The sequence below is a fragment of the Phocoena sinus genome, chromosome 14 (assembly GCF_008692025.1).
Source record: "Phocoena sinus isolate mPhoSin1 chromosome 14, mPhoSin1.pri, whole genome shotgun sequence".
NCBI lineage: Eukaryota > Metazoa > Chordata > Mammalia > Artiodactyla > Phocoenidae > Phocoena > Phocoena sinus.
The window spans coordinates 62,707,447-62,727,496 of record NC_045776.1 but is presented as its reverse complement, the minus strand read 5'-3'; positions in this window follow the sequence as shown (position 1 = coordinate 62,727,496).

Genomic DNA, 20,050 nt, shown 5'->3' with positions numbered 1-20,050 from the left:
GGGGTTTAGGAAACTCCACCTAGATTAACTGTTTGTTTCGGACAGACCTCTCCCCAGAGCTGCGTTCCTGGGGCCACGGGCACGGGGGCTTCAGAATCCAGAGTTCCCAGGGCCACACAGGGCAGATGCCGGCACGCAGGTTGTTACAACAAAGATGTTATGGCACCTAGATTCCCGCAGCAAGTTCACTTTTTTAAAAACAGTTCCCTGAGGCTCTGCTGGGGCCGCTCAGCCTCCAGTCCAGCCTCTGCTGCCCTGTGCCCCCACCCCACCCCCCGCTAGCCACGACAGCATCCGTGCTTCCTGCTGCTGGTTGGTAGGATATGCCAGGGACAGAGGGAGGTTTGTACCCGCACAACCACCGCGCTGCCTGTGGGACCCGTGGGAGAAGTCCTCTCTCCTGCTGGACACGTGGGAAGAGCACGTGTGAGAGCCTTGGGGGCCACTTGGGGAGGCCAGATGCCAGTCAGGGCCTGGGGTGCAGGATGTGGCACGGGGAGGAGCCCCGCATCCTGGTCTGGGGGGGTCTCCTGCCTTCAGTCCCCGGTGTGCAGAATCATCAGGCGCGCATGGCACCCGCCACTCGGGATTGAGCTGGGGAGAGGCCAAGAGGCCCCAGAGCAAAGGCTGCAGCTCCCGTGCCCTTGTCATGTGGTGACAGGACCTGGTGGACAGGCCTACAGGAAGCGGCTGGTGCTGGGCATTCCAGTCAGCTACCCATCTTTCCCTGTGGCTGTGAGAGCTCCAGTTCCCTGTTTTCACTTCTTGGGAACTGCTGATAAGAAGGGAACAGAATAAATCAAATGCAAAGTTACATGTTTCCTGGCTGAGGAAGCAAAAATCTAAGTATGACCTTGGAAGTGCTCCTGGATACTCTTTTTGTAATATTTTCCCCCATGTTGACTTTTTCTTCTTGTTTTTTTTTTATTGTGGTAAAATTTATATAACGTAAAATTGACAATTCCTACCACTTCTAAGCGTACAGCGCAGCGGCACTAAGCACACTCACACATCGTGCAGCTGCATCTCCCACACTTTTCCATCTTCCCCCCCAGCAGCGCTGCCCCCTACCCACCAACCCCCGCCCCCATGCTCCCTCCCGTTACCCAGGAAGTGGGCTCCGGCGGGGCCCTGCCTCCCAGGCGCCATCTCAGGCAACATGTTCAGATGCAGAGTGGGTCCCTGGTGGCCCGGATGAATTCCTCCTGCTGCGGGAGGACCACGAGGCTTGGGCAGCCCTGGGTGAAGCTCTAAGGACAGCTGTCCCCCTTCCAAGGAGGGGGGGGTCTGTCGGAGGCCAGTCTTCTTTGTAGTAGTCATGGGTGGCATGGGTGAAGCGCCTGGGTGCCAGGCACTGGCCTAAAGCCTGCTGGCTGCACGCAGCTCTCATCCTTCGGGGCCTTTGTCTCACGGGAGGGGCAGGGAGAGCCGATTAACCTGCACCCTTGACTGGGGCAGGGGTGGTGGGGGGCTCTCCCAGGCTTTGTCCCAGTCCCCATGAGGACCCATGAGGGGTGTAAATATTTCATTCCCATTTGGCAGGTGAGAAAACAGGCACAGAGAAGTTAAATCAAGGGTGTGTTTCTGAATCTCGACCAGAAGGGTCCGAGTGGAGATGCTGCTGCATTTGGCGATGGGTGTGGTCTGGGGTTCAGAGCCCCTGCGGCAGGTGTGCTCGGAGGAGGCAGGAGGGGTGGAGGGCTGGCTGCCCCGTGCCTGGGATGGTACCCGAGTGTCCGAGCCTTTGTCACCGGGCGTCATTACGGGACAGGGGTTGGGGGGGCGTCTGTGTGCGCACCTGCGAGAGGCCCAGCATGTGTGCCGAGCGTGGCTTTCCTTCCTGGGGACAGCGGCTGGCTTGTGCCATTTCTGGGTTAATTTTCTAGGGCAAAGGTCCACTGCAGGTCTACACGGACATGAACCAGTTCTCGTGTGTTTGGGGGCAGCTGCTCTCCGAGTGACAACGCCAGGCCCGGGCGCGGGGCCAGGCTGCACGTGCATGGCCGCTGACCCTTGGCCCTGCAGCCTCTCGTTTGTCTACACTGCTTCCTCTGCAGCTGATGTCACTGTGGCTTCATACTTTGCCCAGGCCGGTCCCTGGGGAGTGGTGGGGAGGGACACCGCAGGCTGGACACCAACCACCTGCCCCCAGCTCCGGAGCTCAGAGTGGCTGCTGCATCATTACATGAAAAAACTGAAAGGAGATTTCACGACCCCTGCAAATTACATGAAACTCCGACATCAGGGTCTGTAACAAAGCCATGCTGGGACACAGTCATACACGGCTGTCCTCTCGCCACACCTGTGGTCTGCAGAGCTGGAAACGCTTCCTGTCTGGCCCTTCCCAATCCAGGCAGAGAGGCCTCCTGCCCGCGGTGACAGAGATTCGGGCCAGTGGTAGCGTCTCACGTGGTCAGCTCTCTGGGCCATGGCGGACACTTCCTCAGAAAGTAGACTCATAGGGAGGGGCTGGAGCAGAGGGGACTTCTGCCCCCCTCAGCCTGTGGGTGAAAAGTGGATGAGGATGGGGTGGGTTTGCACAGACCCTCTGCCCCCTCACTGTATGTCTTTAAAAAATTGTGGTACATTACTCAACATAAAATTTATTGCCTTAATCATTTTTTCCCTCTGATGGATGTTTACTGAGTGCCTTTCATGTGACATAGAGATTTCACAGTCAACCATAAAATAATTATTAAATGTTTACTCTTAAAGTCGGGCGTAAAGTCTGGGGTCTAGTCTACAACTTTGAAAACCGGGAAACTCATTTTTTTCAAGCTCAGAGTGTCTGAAATTTTACATGTAATAAAACATCATGATGCAAATTTATTAATTTACAGGAAGCCCAGGTCAGTTGTAGAATTATCTCCTCAGTAGACAAGAAAGTCAGATTATTATCAGAAGTTGCAATGGTTGCTTAATGCATCAAAACTGTACAGGATCCAGCCAGAAATCCAAAGCCGCAGCTCCCCTGGCCCTCTGCCTGGACACTAGTCCATTAAAATATCCTTTCTTCAAAAATGTTCCACACACTTGAGCACCACGGTTCCCAGGGGCCGCTGCTGGCAGCAGAGCTGGCTGTACTGCTCAGAGACATCTGTTTGCTATCACTCTGCTTTTCGTTATTTAGTTTTCGGCTTTTGTTCATGTGTTTGTTTCCATTTTTTTATTGTGGTAAAATACACATAACGTTAAAGTTACTGTTTTAGCCGTTTTTAAGTGCACAGCTCAGTGGCGTCGAGTACGTTCACATTGTTGTGCAGCCATCACCACCCTCATCTCCAGAACTTTTTCATCTTCCCAAACTGACACTCTGTCCCCGTCAAACACTGACTCCCCCTCCCCCTTCCCCCAGCCCCTGGCCCCCACCATCTACTTTCTGTCTCTATGAATAGGATGACTCCAGGGACCTCATATAAGTGGAATCACACAATATTTGTCTTTTGGGTCTGGTTTATTTCACTGAGCATCGTGTCCTCAAGGATCATCTGTATTGTAGCCGGTGCCAGGATCTCCTTCCTCTTTCAGGCTGAGTAATATTCCACTGTGTGTTTATTTTGCTTGTTATGTTGGTACATTTTGCTTCATTATTCATCCATAGATGGACCCTTGGGTTGCTTCCACCTCTTAGCTATTGTGAATAATGCTGCTATGAACATGGGTTCATAGGACCCTGCTTTCAGTTATTTGGGGTTATACTCAGAAGTGGAACTGTTGGCTCATGTGATAATTCTATTTTTAATTTTTGAGGAACTGCCATACTGTTTTCCATAGCAGCTGCACCATTTTTCATTCCCACCAGCAGCGCACAGGGTTCCAATTTCTCCACATCCCAGTCAGCACTTGTTATTTTCTGTTGTTGTTTTTTTTAATAGTAGCCATCTTAATAGACTTGTGGTGGTTTTAGTTTTGTTTTTAAATAAGGCATCATTTGCATCCAGTGAAATCACTAGAGGAGTTCTGACAGGTAACCACTGTCCAGAGAGAACATTTCCAGCTCCGGAAAGTTCCGCTTTCCGGAAAGTAACCTTTTCCGTCAGTCCCTCCCACCGGCCACACTTCGGTGTCACTAGGGGAGAGGAGGCCCCTCCTTGATCTCCAAGTGACTGGTCCCACTTGGCAGGACCGAGTCGGCCTCCTTGTGCCCGACGGTGCCAGGCCCTCTCCCCACCTGGAACGAGGTGCCATCAGGAGTGTGGAGAGATGCTGTTTGCAGCAGAGTTTCTCTGTTTGCTTTTGGAGGACAAGGTACAGGATGCCCCGACCTTGCTGGGTGACAGGGGAGTGATGTCAGCCCAGGTGCTTCCGGGGCAGGGTGGGGGAAGGTTCCCGAAGTGAGGGCCGCAGCCTTGAGCCAAAAACACTTTCCCTGAATGTGCTCAACATGGAAAACAGTGCAGTCAGCTTAATGGGCAGTAGGTTCCTGAAAAGCTGTGTCCAGCCCAGTGCCCGTGTGGCTGGGTCTCCTCACCTCCAAGGATTTGCTGAGTGACAGTGCACGAGTCTCTCTTTCAGAGCCTCGCTTTTTCATTTATCTGTAATTATTTCTGCTAGGCACTTAGGAGACAGAACCCAATGGGCCAGGTGACGAGAGCGCCTTGGGTGGGGGATGACACATCATGTCAATATTGACGGAAGGGGGGGGCGCATCCAGATGGGGGAGGGTCCCTCTGAGGAAGTCACACCTAAAGGATGGGCAGGATTTATCTGTGACACACGCCAATGGCGGCTGAGTCTCAGGAGCTCAGGATGCACCACATCCAAGGCGATGTGTGTGCAAGGGCTGGGTAGGTGGCCACTCTGCACCACGGGACAGCACGGAGACAGCATGGGGTGGTGCGTCAGCCCTGTGCTGGCTGCTCCTGGGGTCAGGGTGCAGGGGGAGCTCCTGGGGGCCAGAACTGTCCTTCTAAGCCTCAGCTGCTTCTAGGGCCTTCAATGGCTGGGGCGGGAAGAGACCAAAGTTTCCACTTCAGTTCTCTTCCCTAAAATTAGCTTTTCTAACACTGGCTTTGATGATTTTGCTGGTGTTTTGGCTCCTTTTCTCGGAAGATGTTGGGTCGGGGTCAGGTCTAGCTCCCAAGAGGGCCAGGGTCACGGTCTGTGTGGTGCCAGGTCCTGAGTGGTATGTCCCTCTCGCTGGCCATCTGCTGCCCGTCACCCGGCACTCACAGCATCCGTGTCTCATGTCCCCGTGTCTCCACGTGGTGACTGGCTGCCACGCTGCCTCCTCGGAGACCTCAGTGTGCGGCGGGTCAGTGAATTGACATTCGGGGAAGACACGAAAACAGGGCAGGAGGCAGAGGACAAACCAGCTGGGCTGTAAACTCGGGGTCTCTGCCTTTTTTTCTTCTTTTTTTTTTTTTTTTTTTGTGGTACGCAGGCCTCTCACTGTTGTGGCCTCTCCCGTCGCGGAGCACAGGCTCCAGATGCGCAGGCTCAGTGGCCATGGCTCACCGGCCCAGGCGCTCCACGGCACGTGGGATCTTCCCGGACTGGGGCACGAACCCGTGTCCCCTGCATCAGCAGGCGGACTCTCAACCACTGCGCCACCAGGGAAGCCCCTCTTTTCTTTTCTTTTAATTGTGGGAAATGTACATGGTGTGAGTGTGTCATCTGAACCATGTCTAAGTGTCCAGCTCAGGAGTGCAGGTTGTGTAGCCAGCCTTCGGAGCCTGCTTCATCCTGCACGAACTTGGGCAGCTTTTAAAAGATAAAATCAACAGAGCGATGTGCTCTTCAAAAATGAGCTCCCACCATTGCCCCTCCCCGGCCACCTCCTGCCCCTCACAGGCCCCGCCCGGGGCTGCGTGTCAGCCTGGGGCTCCAGGGGCCCACACTCATACTGTGGTTTTCTAATCATTATTTATATGAAGTAGATCAGAGCAAAAAGAAGAAAAACAGAAGATAAAAAGCTTATCTCAGAAACATAGTGTGTCCCCCATCCAGCTTAAGAAGTAAAATACTACAAACACAGGCAGCATCCCAGAGCCCCCCCGGAGTGATCAGGTGTGACCTGAATTTTGTGTCACTGTCCTGTGTGTGTTTGTGCTGCTGGTTCCTGGGCTCATACCCCTCCGTGGTACGTACCCCTGGGTGTAGACCATGTGTCTGTCTCTACCTGCGCCTGCACCTATGTCTGCACCTGCTTCTCCCTCTGCAGCACCCCCTTCCCCACAGTGAGTTAGCCCCTCGTGTTCAGGGTGGGGCCGCTGGATGCTCAGCTCCTGGGGCACGTGCTGGGGGCCTGGTCCTCTCAGAGCACAACAGGGTTGAAAACAAGACAACACAGCCCACACCACCAGACTGAGATCTGACTTCATCATACCCTTGGCTCTCCCAGAAATGGGATCTTAAGCCAGCCACTCAGGGATCCCCTGATGAGCACTGGTGAGGTCATCTGGCTGAGAGACCCCCGCCCTCCCCTAAAGTAAAGTGACCCGGAAACAGCCAACCTGCTCCTGACAGAGTATAACTTCCTGGTCTTGCTGCCTTCTGCCTATAAAAGTCTTGCCTTGTGTGCAGCCCCTCAGAGCTCCTGTCTGCTAGGTGGGGTGCTGCATGATTCATGAATCATTGAATAAAACCAATTAGATCTTTAAATTGTACTCATTTGAATTTTGTCTGTTGACAACAGGAATGCCAGCCCTGGGCTGGGCTGCCACGTCTGTTCACTCTTTTCCCTGCGGACGGGCCGACAGAAGATTCCAGTTGTCTGCCTGTCTAGGGAAGCAACTCAGCCCTCTGGGGCAGGCAACAGGTTCCCGAGGGTACAGGGTACGTCTGCATTAAAACACGACTTGCCCAGCCCAGCCAGGGCTGCTCCAGGTCACCTCCCAGCAGGAGACGTGAGAGCTGCCTTTTCCTGTATTTATTGGCCATTCCGTTTCCAGCCTGTGAATTGCCAGTTCACATTTCCCCTTTTTTCTGTTGGATTGTGGTCTTTTTCTTATTTGTCTGCAAGGGTTCTTTGGCTGGCCTGGGTCCTGTGCTTTGTTGGCTCTGTCCCCTGCAGATATTTTCTCAGGCTGTGGCCCGTCTCTTCACTGCTTTTTAGTGTCTTTTAATATATAGACCTTTTAAAGTTGAGTGTAGACTTCTTTATCAGCTTGCTTTGCGCTTTCGGTGTTTTAGTTAAGAAGTTGTATTTTTTTCTGCCCAAAGTTATAAAGATAGCCGTCCGGGTTTTCTTCTGCAGGGGGTCAGGTTTTGCATTAGGTGTTTTGGGGTAAGTTGTGAGGTGGAGATTCAGTTCTGTTTTTCCCCACGTGGGTAGCCCACTGTCTCAGAACGTCAACCAAAGTCCCTTCTCCCCCTGCGGACGACAGTGCCCGGTGGCCCTCCGCCACGTTCTAGGCGTCCTCGGCACTGACCCTAGACTCCATTCACCATTGGACCACTTGTCCATCCTGTGCTGGGGTGGCTCCCAGTGATTTCAGCTTCTGGGTCCATCGTTACATCCGGTGGGGACCTCCCACCTTGCTCTTTAGAACAGGCTGGGCGCTTCTTGGCAGTTTGCTCTCTCACTGCACATTTTGGGATCAGCCTATGAAGTCCCACTGAAAATCCTATCGAGGTTTTGATGGCAGTTGCTTTGAACTTAGAGAGAAATTTGTGCAGAACAAACATGATTGTAATGTTGAGTCTTGCTATTTTTTAATGTTACTAGGCTGTTTATGTTTTCAGTAAAATTTTATTATTTTATTTGTAAAGGCCTTACGTAGTGTTTTTAAGATTTATCCTTAAGTACCTTTAAAATGGGTTGCTATGGTAAAGGATTTTTTTTAAACTACATTTTCTTTTTTTCAAGTTAATTTTATTTTTTAAATTAATTAATTGCAGAGAGTTGATTTGCAGTGTTGTGTTAATTACTGGTATACAGCAAAGTGATTCTGTTATACATATATATATATATATATATATATATACATTCTTTTTTTAAATATTATTTTCCTTTATGGTTTATCACAGGATACTGAATATAGTTCCCTGTGCTGTACAGTAGGACCTTGTTCTTTATCCATTCTGTCTATAAAAGCTCACATCTGCTAACCCCAACCTCCCACTCCATCCTCCCCCAGCTCCCTCCCCCTTGGCAACCTTCAGTCTGTTCTCTATGTCTGTGATTCTATAAAACTACATTTTCTAATAATTTGTGCTGGTCAGTATGAATGCAATTGAATTTTGAACATTGATCTTGGGAAATTTTTCACTCCCTTTGACAATCAACCAGCCATCACCTGCCACACGAGTCTACCCCTATCTGTCCCTTTCTAACTCTCACACCCTGTAGCGGACCTTTGACATGGCCTAGGATCTTCACTGCCAGGTTGAAAAGTAGGGGGTGATGGCAGGTGTGATACAGCAAACATTTTTAAATAATAAGAGAGTGCGACCCATGAGTTTTCTTTTTTTTTTTTTTGCGGTACGCAGGCCTCTCACTGTTGTGGCCTCTCCTGTTGCGGAGCACAGGCTCCGGACGCGCAGGCTCAGCGGCCATGGCTTACAGGTCCAGCCGCTCCGCGGCATGTGGGATCTTCCCAGACCAGGGCACGAACCCGTGTCCCCTGCATCGGCAGGCGGACTCTCAACCACTGCGTCACCAGGGAAGCCAGCAACCCATGACTATATGCTAATACATTTGAACATCTCATTAAAATGGATAATTTCCCAGGAAAATAAACGTTCGTAACCTCGTTCTAAGACATACAGGTGGCCAACATGCCCATGAAAAGTTGCTCAACATCACTAATCATCAGGGAAATGCAAATCAAAACCACAATGAGATATCACCTCACACCTGTCAGAATGGCTGTCCTTAAAAAGAACACATATAACAAGTGTTGGTGAGGATGTGGAGAAAAGGGAATCTCTGTGCACTGTTGGTGGAATGTAAACTGCTGCAGCCACTATGGAGAACAGTATGGATGTTGCTCAAAAATCTAAAAATTGAACTACCATATGGTCCAGCAAGTCCACTTCTGGACATTTATCCAAAGAAAACAAAAACACTAATTCAAAAAAATACATGCACCCCCATGTTCGTTGCAGCATTATTTACAATAGCCAAAGTGTAAAAACAATGTAAGTGTCCATCAGTGGATAAATGGGTAAAGAAGATGTAGTATACATACGATATATATATTATTTATTTATTTGTTTGTTTTTTATTTTTGGCTGCATTGGGTCTTTGTTGCTGTGCGCAGGCTTCCTCTAGTTGTGGCGAGCGGGGACTACTCCTCTTGTTGCAGTGGCTTCTCTTGTTGTGGAGCACAGGCTGTAGGTGCGCAGGCTTCAGTAGTTGTGACTCGCGGGCTGTAGCGCGCAGGCTCAGTAGTTGTGGCACACTGGCTTAGCTGCTCTGCAGCATGTGGTATCTTCTCAGACCAGGGATCAAACCCGTGTCCCCTACATTGGCAGGCAGATTCTTAACCACTGCGCCACCAGGGAAGCCCCACATATGATATTCATATATATACATGAATATTATTCAGCCATAAGAAAAAGTGAAATCTTGCCACTTGTGACAATATGGATGGATCTTGATGGCATTATTTAAAGCGAAATAAGTCAGACATAGAAAGAAAAATCCACTTATACGTAGAATCTAAAAAAACAAAACAAGCTCATAGATACAGAGAACAGATTGGTGGCTGCTGACGGGTATACGAAACAGGTGAGGGAGAAAAGGTATGAACTGCTAGTTATAAAATAAATAAGTCCTGGGGATGGAGTGTACTGCATGGCAGCTATAGTTAATAACACCGTGCTGCATATTTGAAAGTTGCTAAGAGAGTAGATCTTAAAAGGTCTCCTTGGGGCTTCCCTGGTGGCCCAGTGGTTGAGAGTCCGCCTGCCGATGCAGGGGACACAGGTTCATGCCCCGGTCTGGGAAGATCCCACATGCCGCGGAGCGGCTGGGCCTGTAAGCCATGGCCGCTGAGCCTGCGCGTCCGGAGCCTGTGCTCCGCAACGGGAGAGGCCACAACAGTGAGAGGCCCAAGTACTGCAAAAAAAAAAGGTCTCCTTACAAGGAAAAAAATTCCATAAGTGCGTATGATGACAGATGTTAACTAGACTTGCTGTGATCATTCCACAATACTTACAACCATCCAATCATTATGTTGCAACCCTGAAACGAATATAATGTTGTGTGTCTTTTGTACCTCAAAAAAGCCCTAGATCTAAAAGAAATAAAGATAATTGTTATTGCTGCTTTTCTGTATCTTTTACAATTATTTTCATCATATCTATTCCCCCCCTTTTTAATTTTTATTGGGGTATAGTTGGTTTACAATGTTGTGTTAGTTTCACCTGTACAGCAAAGTGAATCAGTTATACATATATCCACTCCTTTTTTTTTATTTATTTATTTTTATCCACTCCTTTTTAGATTCTTTTCCCATATAGGTCATTACAGAGTATTGAGTAGAGATCCCTGTGCTATACAGTACGTCCTTATTAGTTATCTATTTTATTCTATTCCTCTTTTATAAGGGAAAATAATATAGAGTAGCAAAAAATTTTAAAAAAATTCACTCAATTTCTTGTTGCTGTCGCCCTCCTTTCTCTTCCCTACTCTGCTGCTGTTTCTGAGCCAGAGTGGAAAGAACAGCAGGGAGTCGGGAACTGTCCATTCCTTTCCATCTTCTTTTACAACAGCAAAAAGATGCCAGTGTTTTCCTGTGCCCCCTGGTTATGGGCTGAATTGTGTTACCCCACCCCCTGCTGCCAAATTCATGTGTTGAAGTCCTAACCTCCAGTGTCTCAGAATGGGACTGCATTTGGAGATGGGCCTCTAAAGTTAAAACGAGGCCACTGGGGTGGGTCCTAATCCAATATGACTGGTGTTCTTATATGATGGACGCAGACACACAGAGGGACAACCACGTGAGGACACAGCGAGAAGACAGCATCTACACACCCAGGAGAGAGGCCTCAGGAGGAACTATTCCCACCAACACCTTGATCTCAGACATGACTGTTGTTTCAGCCCGAGACTGCGGCACTTTGACATGGCCGTCCCCTCCCACCCCCTTTCTCCTAGCGTCACTGCCCAAGTAGGCATTAACCCCAGCAGCACTGCGTCACTGGCAGTGTCCACGCGAAGCTCTCCCAGGCTGGCTAGTAACTTGGGCAAGTGGCTGAGAGCCGAGAGCCCACATCCGGCCATGAACAGTATGATCCTCATTGAGATGCCGCTCGCAGCCCTCTGTTTCCCGAAGCCCTTGGCTGCAGCCCAACTTTATGTTCCAAATAGGAAAAGGCGGGTTGATTTAGAGGCTCGGCAGTCGTTAGGCGTTACCTTGATTTATGTAAAAATAATATTAACCAGTTGGATAACAATGGCTCGCCGTTCACCTGTGGCCTGGGAGCCTCATAAAACAGGCACATTCATCTTCATTGTGATGACATCAATTTGTACCAGCCATTCTTCCAAGTAGAGAAATGTGTCATGTTGTTCCAAATGTACCTTTACTTGGTACAGGGTTGTGTTAAGTGGTTCCAAAAAATGAGCGTGTATATTTTCTCTAGGGAAACTCTTGTCTATTATTTCAGCTGAAAATATCTCTCTCGCACACAATGACTAATCAGGACTGAAAATCAGTTCTGGCCCTGCTGGCCCACCTGCTGCCCCACGACGTGGGGGGCGGGTGCCCAGGTTCCGTTCTTTGAGCCCAAGGAGCTCCTGCAATGATGCTGGGGAGGAAGCACGGCTGGGGACCGTTCCTGTTTTGCTTCACTGGAATTCAAGAGTATTTTGTCAGCCTTTCCCCCACTGACTTGAGAGGGTCTGGCCTCCAGGATCACACGCTGGACTGTGCAGAGCTGGCCCCGGAGAAGACGGCTCCAAGGAGTGACCTCATGAGAGGGGAACTAATATTTGCTATTTCTTCTTTTCTTCTCATTTCTCAAGGGAAGGCTAATCTTGAGAAACACAGAGCCTCTGGAGGCCAATAATACGGAGCCCAGGAGAATTGAGATTGTTTCATTGTTGCCGCCACGAAATAGAGTTTGTTTTCCTAGCGTTTCTTTTCCCTTCAGGAAAGCGCTGGGTTGAGAGCCCCGTTGGATTATTCTTGCGCCCCTGGTCCTGGCTTTCCCCCCATTGTTCCACTTGCCTTTTTATCACCGAGATCTCTGTCAAGTTAAATGCCGTTCTCCTCTCCTGTGCTTGTTCCCAGTGCTGGGCTGCCTGCCTGCGGTTGCCCGGGCTCTGTGGGTGACAGTGTGCGGCCCTGTTACCACCCTCTCGTGTGAGAAGCCCCGAAACCCGCCCGGGGCGTTGGCAGGACGCTCAGCTGTACTGATCCCTAGGCATCCCCCAGCCTGGCGGCCAGGCCGGCATCCACCTCGAGTGAAAGCCCCTCCGCGCACTCGGTGCCAGTGCCGGTGCCAGTGGTGGGGTTGGTGGCGGGTTTGGGAGGGCCTGGCCTGCGGCGCGCAGGCTGTGCCAGGCCTGATCACAGGACAGCGTTTACCATATGGACCTGCGGCCCGAGGTCCTGACGACCGCACAGCAGGTGGGGCACTGCCCTTGAAGGCTGAGCCAGGGTGAGGGTCCAAGAGCATCGCACTTGGAGCTGAAATGTGTGGGCACCTCGCAGGTGGGGTGCTGTTCAGATGGTGGGAAGGAAAAGGGGCGAAGAGCTGGACCAGGTGGGAGCATGCCGAGGGCCTCAGGGTCCTTTCTGATGGAGCACCTCCCGAAGAGGGGGACTCTTTGACATTGTCATTTTTTATTATGGTAGAATATACATAACATAAAATTAAGTGTTTTAGCCATTTTAAAGTGCACGGTTCAGTGGCATTAAGTACATTCACATCGTTGTGCGACCACCCCCACCATCCACCTCCAGAACTTTCTCCTTCTCCCGAACTGACACTCTGTCCCCATTGGACACTGACTCCCTGTCTCCCTCCCCAGCGCCGGCCCCCACTGTCCCACTTGTGTCTCTGGGAACCTGACTCCTCCAGGGACCTCTCACACACGTGGAATCACGCAGGGCTCCTCCTCTTGTGATGTGCTCATGGCACTTAGCGCACTGTCCTCAGGGTCAATCCAAGTGGCATGTGTCAGGATGTCCTTCCTTTCCAAGGCTGGATAATATTCCTTTGTGTGGATCCCACTGTGTTTCTCTGTTCCTCTGTCTGTGGACACCTGGGTTGCCTCCACATTTTGGCTGGTGTGAATGATGCTGCCGTGAGCATGGGTGCAAAGAGGGGTGTTTTAGAAATCTGAAAGCCTCTTGCCTTTGTGAAAGTTAGCATTTTATTTATTTATGTTTTTACCCTTGGAGTAGGCTTGGCTGAAATCCGGAGTCATTATAGCCAACAGTTTCCCTTTAGTTTCCCTCAGGCTCCCGGCACGTTTGGTGGCCCCGTGTGCTCACGGGGACTGGCACCCCGCCTGCAGCCAGTGGACCCACCAGTTCTCGAGGCGGAGGCCAATCTGATGGGGGTGCGTGGGGGCCCTGAATCCCAGACCTTGCAACAGTTTGTGAAACCAGCCAGATGCTGTGATGGGAGCCTGCTCCCCTGAGAGCACAGGTAGACAGCGGCCTCTTGGAGAAAACTGGGCTTACATACAGCTTCCCCAGACCCCCAGGTCACCACCCGCAGTGGCCACCTTGATTGCACTGCACAGCACGAAGTTAAGGGTCACTGAACGAGAGGCGGCATTGGGAGTCCTGGGTCAGGGGGAGGCATGGCTGCAGGCTGGGGCAGGAGGGTCAAGAGAAGGGGCAGAGGTCCCTTCCTGACTGACTGCCGGGGCTACTAGTGATGACACCACTGCTTGGAATCACTCTTCCCTGAGTCTTTCTGGAATCTGTACTGTGTCAGTACCTGTGATCCACCTCCAGGACACGGGGACCATCCCACAGGGCATGTGCATGGCAGGAGCCTCTCCCCTTGCTGCGGACAGGAGGTGCCCGGGTCCGCTCCAGAGATGCTGGGTCAGCAGGTGCCTTCAGTGAGGTCACAGGGCATGGAGAGGGAGAGGGACAGGGACACTCAGAAGGTCGCCTCTGAATTGAAAAAAATACATGCACCCCAATGTTCATAGTGGCACTATTAACAATAGCCAGGACATGGAAACAACCTAAATGTCCATCGACAGATGAATGGATAAAGATGTGGTACATATATAAAATGGAATGCTAGCCATAAAAAAATAATGAAATAATGCCATTCACAGCAACATGGATGCAACTAGAGATCATACTAAGTGAAGTAAGTCAGAAAAAGACAAATACCATATGGTATCACCTATATGTGGAATCTGAAATACGACACAAATGAACTTATCTATGGAACAGAAACAGACTCACAGACATACAGAACAGGCTTGTGGTTGCCAAGGGGCGGGGAGAGAAGGATTGGGAGTTTGGGATTAGCAGATGCAAACTATTGTATATAGGATGAATAAACAACAAGGTCCTACTGTATAACACAGGGAACTATATTCAATATCCTGTGATAAAGCATAATGGAAAAGAATATTAAAAAAATAATGTATATATGTGTATAACTGAGTCACTTTGCCGTACATCAGAGATTGACACCACATTGTAAATCAACTATACTTCAATTGAAAAAAAAAAAAAAATGAAATTGGCCTGGGCCCTTCAGTGAGCGCGGAGGGTCCTGGCCTCCGTTCACGAGCGCACACCGCCCTCTAGTGGTGATATGCGCGCGGGATGCGCGGAGTTTCTCCTTGGAAGTTGGTGATTCCTGGGGTCACAGCGTGATCGTTACCGCACACCGTTTCTGTTACACGCGTGAGTTTGTGTTGTGTGTCGGGTGCTGTGCGCGGACGAGATGAAGGTCACGTTGTTATGGGCTGTGTTGTGTCCTCCGAAAATTCATCTGTCCTGACTCCCAGGACCTCAGCGTGTGACTGCACTGGAGTTGAATGAGGTCCTCAGGGTGGGCCCTGTTCCGATATGGCAGGTTCTTTATAAGATGCGGAGATTAGGGCCCAGACACACACAGGGACGACCACGTGAGGGCTCAGTGAGAAGGCGTAGGCGCCTTCTCACAAGGGGTCTGGGATCTTCAGCGTGCCTCACCTCAGACCCGTGTCCTCGGGGGGGCTGGGCTGCTCCGCGTCCCACTTGGCACTGGGTCTTTGGAGCAGCAGATCGTCAGACCCTCCCAGGTCAGGTGCTGCTCTGTGCCTCCGAGTGTGTCCGAGGACACCGCCCCACCCCCGCTCTGGGTGCTGGTTGGGGGCACCTCAGAAGGGCCTTCCCCCATTCCCTGGCCCACCTCCCCAGACACACCTGAGGCTCGCCCAACCCTGCCAGGCGGGCCGGCCGGGAGCCAGACCCCAGCTGCTGAGGGCCCGCTCCCCACCCGTGTAGCTCTCAGGCTGGAGTGCGGCCGGGGAGCCCACAGGCCCACGAGCAAAGCTGATCATCAGCTCAGAGGGTGAAACCAAATCTCATCATGCAGGCCTGAGGGATTTGTATTCATAATATATAAAGAACTTCTACAACTCCGCAATAAGAAGACAAATAACCCATTTCAAACACAGGCAAAGGACTTGAATAGACATTTCTCCAAAGAAGATATAAAAATGGTCAATAAACACATGAAAAGATGCTCAACGTAATTAGCTGTCAGGAAAATGCAAATCAAAGCCACCATGAGATATTTCACACCCACTAGGACGGTTTTAATCAAAAAGATACACAATAATAAATATTGGCAAGAATGTTGAGAAATTGGAACCCTCACACATTGCTAGTGAGAATGTAAAGCAGCACGGCTGCTCTGGAAAACAATCTGACAGTTACTCAAAAAGTTAAATGCAGAGTTACCTTAAAACCCAGCATTCCACTCTTAGGCATACACCCAAGAGAACTGAAAACATGTGTCCACACAAACACTTGTACACAAATGTTCATAACACTATTCCCAAAAGCCAAAAACATGGAAACCTCCTAAACATCCATCAACAGAAATGTGGATAAACAAAGTGTTGCATAGGCACACGATGAAATATTATTCAGTCATAAAAAGGAACGAAGTCCTGATTCATGTGGCAACATGGATAAAGCTTGAGAACATGATGCTGAACTGGAAGAAACCAGACACAAAAGGCCACATATTGTGTTTCCGTTTACATCAAAAAGTCCAGAGTAGGCAAAGCTACAGAGACAGGAAGTGGATTAGCAGTTGCCAGGGCCTGGGGGAGGAGAGAATGCGGAGTGACAGCTGGTTACAGAGCTTTTTGAGAGGTGATGAAAAAATTCTGGAATTAGATAGCTTATGGTGTTGCGTAACTTTTTTTTTTTTTTTTTACTTTTGGCTGCATTGGGTCTTCGTTGCTGCATGCGGGCTTTCTCTAGTTGCGGCGACAGGGGCTACTTTCCCTTGTGGTGTGCGGGCTTCTTATTGCGGTGGCTTCTCTTGTTGTGGAGCATGGGCTCTAGACACGCAGGCTTCAGTAGTTGTGGCTCATGGGCTCTAGAGCGCGGGCTCAGTAGTTGTGGCGCGTGGGCTTAGTTGCTCCACGGCATGTGGGATCTTCCTGGACCAGGGATCGAACCCGTGTCCCCTGCACTGGCAGGCGGATTCTTATCCACTGTGCCACCAGGGAAGTCCCATGGTGTTGCACAACTTTTAAAATATGCTAACAACCATAAATTGTACACTTGGGAATCTTATGTTTGAATCTTATGATGTATGAATTACATGCCATTTAAAAAAAATGAAAATCCAAACCAAAGAGAGAGAGATCTGGCTGACTGGAGGAATCATGAGGGAACCCTGTTCTACAGGGTGCCCCATTTGTAATGTGTCTTGCAGAGCGTGAGGGTTCTAAGGAGTAGATATGGACCATTTTCCTTATAGATAAGATATTGGTAACATAAAAATCACTTTGGGGGCTTCCCTGGTGGCGCAGTGGTTGAGAGTCCGCCTGCCGATGCAGGGGACACGGGTTCATGCCCCGGTCCGGGAGGATCCCACATGCCGCAGAGCGGCTGGGCCCGTGAGCCATGGCCGCTGGACCTGCACGTCCGGAGCCTGTGCTCCGCAACGGGAGAGACCACAACAGTGAGAGGCCTGCGTACCGCAAAAAAAAAAAAAAATCACTTTGGTTGAAATAATTTGTGTTTCTTTTTAAACTCCTCTTCCAAAGTAAAATAAATGTCTTTTTGGTTATGGGTAGGTTTGCTGGAGTGTATTTGTGCCTGGTGGGGCAAAGTTCTCCCCACACCTTCCCTTCTCCCGGGACAGAAGGAGCCACACGGGGGTGGTGTCTGACTCTGTGGCCCTCACTCTGCTCAGGGGTTAGGAGATGGGGCCTGGTCTCAGAGCGAGATGGAGTCCAGATTTCAAAATACTTATACCTCAAGGCAGAGGGGCGTCCTGGGAACCCTTGGGGAGAAGCCAGTGTGAGCTGATGTTGGATGATTGAAAGGAATTGTGTTTCACTGTTTTTTACATTGTCAGATATGAGGAGGGTATTGTGATCATATTTTAAAATTTTCACCTTTTAATGTGTCCCAGAATATTTAAGGGTAAAATGTGTCTGGGCCATGCTGGAAAATACTTTAGCAAAGGGAAAAAAAGAGATGAAGCAGATATGACAAAATGTTAATAATTTAACAATTAGCTGATGAGTATATGGGGTTCCATTTAATATTATCTCATTCATAGATATAGATAAATAGATGATGTTAGATACATATATCTACAGATAATATTTTCTCACATATAGATAAATATCTCTATTTATATGAAGACTTTCCATTAAAAAAGTGGCTGAGTGGAAGTGCACATTCGAAGGTGTTTTCCCACTTAACTCACTTACTTCTAAATTATTTTGTTCTCTTTGAACAAAAATGCCAGATATTACAATCTTGTCCTTTTAGAAATGAAATAGAATAATAAGATTTAGAAACCCTTTAGATTATCAAGATGAATACAAACATAAAATCATACCCCAAATGCCCCAGCTGTTCGTCCAGTGGCCGGGAGTGACAGCCTGAGCTGGTGACCAGTTGTGAAGCGGGGTTTCACTGTTGGATCATCTACGGGGTCACATCTTGGGAACACCAGACTGCTTTCAGAAGGGGACTGGCAGAATCCTGGAGATTGCTGTGCCAGCATTTATAGTCAGGTTGGCAGGATGCGTGTGGCAATGGGGCTGGGATCTGTCAGCACCAGCCAGTAGTGGGACGGCCTATTGCCTAAACGTGCAGAGCGGCTTGTAGGGAGCACCTGCTTGGTGTTTGGTCAGTCAGCAGCCTCCCCCATGTGAAGACAGGTCGGGCAGGTTGCTGGGTGGCCCTGGAACACACCCCTCCAGGGAGATGCTCGTTTATCTGATGAACAGGTGAAGGGTCAGGGAATCACTAGGGATTTTCATTTTATTCTTTATGTTTTCCTTTAGGTTTTCAAATTTTCTACAAAGACATTTTATACTAAAAAAATAATAAGTGATGAAACTAACACAACATTGTGAATCAACTATACTTCAATATAAAATTTAAAAAATATTTTTTTAAATAATAAGTGTTGCTTTAAAAAGCAAATGTGTGTGGAGCAACAGGAACTCTCATTCGTGGCTGGTGGGAATGGACAATATCCCAGCCACATAGGAGGACAGTCTGGCAGGGCCTGACACAACTGGATACACTCTTACCCTACGATCCACAGTCCCGCTTCTTGGTATTTATTTACTCAAAGGAGTTGAAAACTATGTCCACACAAACACCTGCACAGGGGTGTGTACAGCAGCTTTATACATAATTGCCAAAACTTGGAAGCACCCAAGACATCCTTCAGGAGGTGAATGGATAAATAAACCATGTACATTCAGACAGTGGAATATTATTCAGCACTAAAAAGAAATGAGCTATCAAACTATAAAAAGACATAGCGGAACCTTAAATGCAAATTGCCAAGAGAAAGGAGCCAACCTGAGGAGGCTGCAGACTGTATGATTCCAAGTGCACGACATTCTGGAAGAGGCAAAACTATGGAGACAGTAAAAAGATCAGTGGTTGCCAGGGGCTGGGGGAGGAAGGGATGAACAGGCAGAGCACAGGAAGGTTTTAGGGCAGGGAAACTACTCTGTATGACACTATGATGGTGGATACACATCATCAAACATTTGTTCAAACCTGTAGCATGTACTAGCATGACCCCTGATGCAGACATGGACTCTGGGTGATGAAGACATGTCAGCGTAGGTGCGTCAATTGTCTCAATGTCCTGCTCTACAATAAATGTCACTAGTGGGGGAAGCTGTGTGTTGAGGGGTCGGGGACGTGGGAAATCTCTGTGTTTCCTGCTCCATTGTGCTGTGACCCTCAACTGTTCTAAAAATAAAGTCTATTAAAACATCTTAAAAAATAAAAGTAAATGTGAGCCCAGAGAGGCTGGGTCACAGCGCAGGCTCGGCTGCCGTGGTTCCAGGCACAGAGCAGGCGCAGGTGGGCAGGGTGCTCCTTGACCCCGCTCAGCTGGCAGCCCTGCAGCCTCACCCAGGCTCTCGGGCACAGTCACCTCCGGTCACTGGCAGGCGCACCCTTCACTGCAAACCACCAGGAGATCCGACCTGAAGGTGGGGGTGGGCTGGCACGAGGACAGCCCAGGAGGAAGTTTCTCCTTCCAGAGACCCTGCCCCTTTCCTGCAGGACGTGTTCCTTCGAGCTGTTGTCCCCTGGGCTTGCTGCGGGGGAGCAGGAGATGAGGAGCGCCGATCACACAGACCGGCCGGGTCGGGAGCAGAGGCCGTGGGCAGTGGAGGGAGGGCACCACGGGCGCTCGGAGGATGGCGGCCTGATTCAGGTCCAGGCACCACCTGGGGCCTCACAGCCACCTGGACAGCCTCGGAATCTCCTGTCTGTAGGGTCAGGCCAGAGGCTGTAGGTGACAGTCACACTCAGTCCACCGTGTCCTTCTCACCTGGGACATTCCCTTTCCTTTGCCCGGGATTGTGCAGCCATCGGGCCCCCTACCCCAGGGGAGCACCAAGGGAGACCAGCGATTTGGTTTCTTCCCTGGGTATGGGGTCAAGGGACCCGGC